This window comes from Taeniopygia guttata, chromosome 3, assembly GCF_048771995.1.
Source record: "Taeniopygia guttata chromosome 3, bTaeGut7.mat, whole genome shotgun sequence".
In the NCBI taxonomy this organism is placed as follows: Eukaryota; Metazoa; Chordata; class Aves; order Passeriformes; family Estrildidae; genus Taeniopygia; species Taeniopygia guttata.
The window spans coordinates 63,896,738-63,902,737 of record NC_133027.1 but is presented as its reverse complement, the minus strand read 5'-3'; positions in this window follow the sequence as shown (position 1 = coordinate 63,902,737).

Below are 6,000 nucleotides of genomic sequence, written 5' to 3'. Positions count from 1 at the left end.
ACAACTGTCAGATACTACCAGAGAGCAGTTGTTCCCTAGGTCTTAATCCTCCACAGGTTTCACCTGCTGAGGATATTTCAAAGATGAATTATTTACCTTTGAGTTCTACTGTGGTAGAGCAATATCACAAAGAATTCTATTGAGAAATAAATATTTTTCTGCTCAATGAAGAGACTATGGAATAAATAAGGTCAGAACTACACAATAAACAGGAAGATAAAAAGAAATATTGATTAGCTGCTCATGAAGAGAGAGTTAGTCATCTTGTACATTGTGTGGAAAAATACTGGGTAATTACCTAATTAAAGATTGTATCAATGATACACATAAACAGCACAGTTGAGTGAACAGGTAGAATTCTGATGTCAAAGCAGATAAGTATGAAAATGCTATAAACTCTGTGAGGATTTTGCTATTGATATTGATTTGGTATGGAAGACTTTCAGCTCCCACAGTGATGGACTTTGATTTAGTGTGTAAAGTAGAAGGAAATTTCAGCATTTTTTATTATTTAGCTTGCCACCCTTAAAGTTCTTTGAATATAGTAGTATCTATTAAATGCAGAAGAGTGTACGCAATCTTTTATTTAAAAAATAATTTGTATGGGGAAAGGTAAAGTAGGCCATGCAGATTTTTTAATAGAATATCTAATGCCAGCAAACTTTTTTTTTAAGATTGACTTTCCTTCAGAAAACTGGAGCTTTGTAGTTAGTTAACATTCAGGTTTACTGTAGAGAAACTGATTTACCTTGACTCCATCTGTATTTAAAGAAGGAAATTGTACAGTGATAAAATAATCTTTTCCACACTTTTCAACTGAGAAGGCGTGCTTAGGTTTGAAAGGCAAGAATTGTAGTTGGTTGATAATTTTTTGAGTATATGTTGTGATAAGGCAAGCTTTTCATAATACTTTTTTTTTTTTTAATTAAAAAAAAAAACCTTACAGAATGATTAAAATATGTCAGTCAAAATGTAGTTAGGAAAAAGTCTGAATGGACCTAGATGACATAATTGAGGTTGCAATCATGTTATAGTGTCTTCTGAATATAATAAAAATAATAAAAAAAGGCAGATAAGTAATTTCAGGACGTCCTTATTAACAAAATATGTTATTCAGTATGGAAATACGATCGTATGTTTTGACTTTATGCATGAGATTTGGTACCCCTGGGTATTCCTTAGGGAGCAAGAGCATCTGATTTCTTCATTTGCAAGCCAGAAACTTGACAGCCACAGATGCAAAGTAGTCCAGCTTAAGGTGTGAAAGCTGTTCTGTGAAGCCGGAATCCAGGCAATTAAGCAGGTTTCCCTGCTCCCCAGGTAGGCTGGTATTTAGATAAATTGTCAGTACTGAATTTGCTGCTCTAGGAGGAAAGGTAGACTGTGATAGACAGAAGACTGGAAGCATTTTTTGGTAAAAAAGATAAGACAAGCACTTAGAAACTGAGATTGCATATCGTAATAAATGCATTTTTGCCTTTGGTTCCTCAGTATTTTTATCAAGATCTTTAGAAGTACACTGCACAGTTGACACAAACAGGCCAGAGTGCAAACTCTCAGTGTATCACATAAACAGAATCTAAGCTGATGCTGTTCATGAGTTATAATATTGTTTAGCCAGAGATACATGAGTAGTGCAGGGCAAACCGGTCTGCCTTAACCCACCTCCATATCACTCCTGCTTAATAAACAAATGATTGCTCAGGTTAGTGGGTGCTTTGACAATGGATTAATTTGTGTACGAGCTACATGCATAACTTCTGCTTTTTGTAATGTTTGCTTTAAAAGTGTGTTACGATTTTGTGACAGGAACATTGAAAAGTTGCCAGCAATATGAATCAGAACTTTCTGACAGCTCTCCACACATGCTAAGCGGTTCCCAAACCTTTCTGCCTGCCTTTGGTGCTGGGTCTGAATGTGTACTTTGAATATGTTCCTCTCTACTCTGACGTACAAGAGAATGCTCTAATGAAAAGTCTGATGGTGTAATGTCAATATAAAACAGATGTAATGTGTGGAATACCACTAATGAACTTAAGGCCTTGATTTTCTGTCCAACTTAAACTTTTCCATTTACATTGCAGATGTAACATTACACCTCATAACTTAGACCTAAGGTTGAGAGCACAACTGTTCCTACAGTGCTTCTAATCTCCTGAAGTCTTGATGTCTGTGAATTAATGCACTGCCTCGTGAAAGGACTGCGTGCTGGGGTTTAAGAGAAGGGCTACCCTACATGCAGTGTCATCTACTGGTGGGAGCCCAAGTCTTGGACTGTACGACAGGTGAATAGTGGACTTAGCAGCAGACAGGCACAAAACTGGGAGTGGGAAGGGGAACACATTTCCTGACCTCAACAGAGCATGTAATTCCTTTCTTATTCCAGCCTCCTCCTGCCAGTGTGGTGCTTGGGTTCCTGAAAAGAAACACCATGACAGTTCTGTGCTACACCTACTAACATCCTTCCCAGTGACCTCCATAATGGGAGAGAAAATGAAGTTAAGAGCTTTCAAATTATTCACTGCAGCACAGCTGAGCAGTATGCATTTAGTTATTTGCCTGGTTTAGGTGCCATCAAGCAGTAAGGCAAATGCAAGGCTCCCAACACTAGAGGTTAAAAAACTGTGAAGTTTGAAAGGTTAAGTACAATGTTTTCACCTGGCAGGTTTTTGAGTAATATTAAAACCCACATCCAATAAAAACAAAGAGCAAAACCTTAAAAATAAGTATCAGGAAATAAATAAATAAATTGATTAACTGTATGATATAGTAGATTGAACATAATCTAATCCTATTTCACATTCTCTATGTATATATCTAGACTCTACCCAGAAACCTCCTCCAAAACAGCTTGAGTCACTTCAGCCATGCAGGTGTCTATTGACAAGCCCGTTCAGTTTCAAAAGTGATGAGATAACATTTTTAGATGTTAAGAGTGGTTTGTTATCTGAATAGAAATGGATCATTTAGCAAAGCATCTTCATCATTTTTATTGCAGTCTCTTTTTCAAGAACACCATAGTGGGTCAGAACTAGCATATACTTTTGCTGCTAGATTAAGGAGTTCATTTTTCTGAAGGATATTAGAGCATAGTTTACTGCATCTAAGATTGTTTTTGTCATTTATTTTACAATATCTCTTCCTTTGAACCATATCTAACAAAGCTTCTGCTCTCTTACCCATACAGAGCATTATTTTCTGGATATTGTTTCTGATAGAGGATAAGGCAACCTGTAGACTAGCTTTCAAACAAGCTTTATTTCTCTGCTGGGAATTCAATAGGGAAGACAAAAACCTAATGGTTGTCCCTGACAGTTTACCCACAAACAACTGTGCTCTCTTCATGAGCAGTATTTGCTGTATGAAGTTCAGTAGACATTTGAAAGGATGTAGCTTACATAATTTTTAAATCATTTCATAGCTATGATGAGTGAGGCCTGTGGTGATAGACAGGATTTATTACAGTGGTTGATTCCTTATTATGAAAGAAAATGCAATATGAGCCTGGAAAAAATTAGACAAATCTCTTGCAGTTTGCTACTTAAAATTTTTGTTTCCTAGAGTGAAACCATTGGTATTGGGGCTCAGTGTAAATATGCACCATGAGGAACAATAACCATGGTGACTCACACTTATCCAAAAAGGCTACATCATCATGTCCTAGTCTAAGATTTGAATAAGAACAATCAAGCAACAAAGTAGTTGTTGTAGTAGAAAAGCCTGCAGTTTGTGATTAATAAGAAATAGGTTTAATAGCAAAATCTGAACTGCTGGAAACCTACAATAGCTCTTTGGGGAGTATAAAGTGGCATTGTTCCTCATAGCTCTCTGCCCTTGCTGTAAGCCATCTGAGGTAGTGCTAGTTTAACTTTTCTGTTGCTTGACATTTTATTTTAATTGTGTTGGATCTGTGTGTTGAACTGAATTCTGGCATTAAGGGCCTCGCCACCCCCCTCTTTTGATTGCTTCTTTTTAAAGCAAGAGGAATAAAATTAATTGCTCCTGATCCACCACAATGGTAATTACATAGTCCCAAGGATGAACTGCTGCTTTTGCTTTCTGGCGGGAGACACTAGACAGTGATAATAGAGAAGTACGTCTGTTTCAGTGGGCTAGTTGTTTCCTGCAGCAGAGAATGATAGAAGTCTCTTGCTGTACAATTATACTGTGGCATTTGCAGGTTGCAATAGCATCCTGCAAAGACTGAGAAGAAAAAAATTTCCACGGTTGTATGTCTCACTTTGCTGAGCGTGTTTGTGAAAACTGTTGGCCTGCTGCCTCTTTGCTCCTTGAATCTTCATTAGAACATACACTGATGTAGCAAACGTAGCAAAATAATTAAAAACAGCTTGTACACTGCATGGCCTTAGAAGAGAAAAAGAGGCAGCAATAGAAAACAGGGCTAGGAATAGTTAGGAAATGCTAGCATTGCAAAGGAGCTACAATCATTGCATTTAGATGTAGTTGCCTATTCATTACTTCTTTAAGAATCTTAAACAGGAAAGCCATTAAAAGCATGAATGTTTCTCTATATTAAAAATAAACACATTATACCTTCAATTATTTCTGTAGAGAGGACTAGAAAAGAAACTTTGACAATAAGTAAAGGTGTTTTGCACTTCCATATGTCAAAAAAAAGAGGAAGAATTTTTCTGATCTTTAAAAAACTCCTAATGCTGTATTTTAAATGGAATAAAGCATTTATACAAGAAGATTGTTCAATGGACATTTAATGCATCACATTGAGTTAGGTCTCTGAAATCATGCTGATGACTTAGAAATATTTAAGCTACTAAAGTATAATACATTTTATTTCTCTTTCTGATTTCTGTACATTCACAGTACAATTTTTGTATCAAGCAGTGTATTAATGAAATCAGGAAATATTTTTTTCTTCTGAAGCTGATCTTCTAATATGGTTTATTGACATAAACAATCCAAACCTGTGACACTTGCCATTAAATTAAAAGAATGAACAACAAGATTATCAGAAACATTGTCTTGAGTACAACAAAAACTGGAATAGTTTACTCATTCAGTTATGTGAATTTTTCAAAGAAGTTTTATGGAAAGAATATATAAGATGTAAATGGTGTGAAATTTCTTGTTGGCATATAGTCTTCAGAGAAAGAACAAGACACAGATATCAAAATGCTTCTATAGCTGAACAGAGGCTTTACATGTCAAATATATTTGTGCTTTCAAATTCATGCCTTTTGAAGATCTTAGCATGGATTACCTAAGATCTATTAAATATATCAAGTTGAAGGCAAACTTTATGTTGGAAAGAACTTTTATGTTGGAAATATGCTGAAATTCCACAAAATCTTGAAATTCGTGTGTAAATGTGTCAGAGGCTCCACAGATTCCAGTCTCAGCCATCTAATACTGAAACTTAAACAGATTCCTTCCCATGAGATTTTGGTAAATATAATTAGATTTCTGTTTTAGGCAATTTCAAAGTGCATCTGAATAGTATATTAAAGATTTTCTCTGCAACACAATACTAGAAATTTACTTAAAAAATAAAACCAGATTTTTGTATCCATTAATTCTTGCTGGAGGTTGAGACTCCATGCAAGGTAGCAAACATTACTAAAACAAGTCATATTGAATCTTATACTAGTTCTTTAAGGTGACAAATTTCACTCAATATGTATTTTTATCTTATGGAAGCTGCTTTTAAAATGTATATTGCTCTCATCCCGTGGCATGCAGTTATGACTTTAGAGTAACTGCAGCTTCAGTTAGCAAAGCAAATATACAAAAACCTGTCATCTAACAAATACCAGCCACTTTCTCAAAGTGTAGCTCTGTATATACCTCCCTTTTCACCTGATTACCAGGCCATCATAAAATCTTATGATGTGAGAAATTTCTGCAGTATCCTTAATCTCACCTTTACAGTCACTTTAGCTTTCAGGCAATTATACATACAGCATGACTTCAGTGGTCAAAATGCTATCTGCTTGCATAGAGAGATGACATTAACTTGGGTTT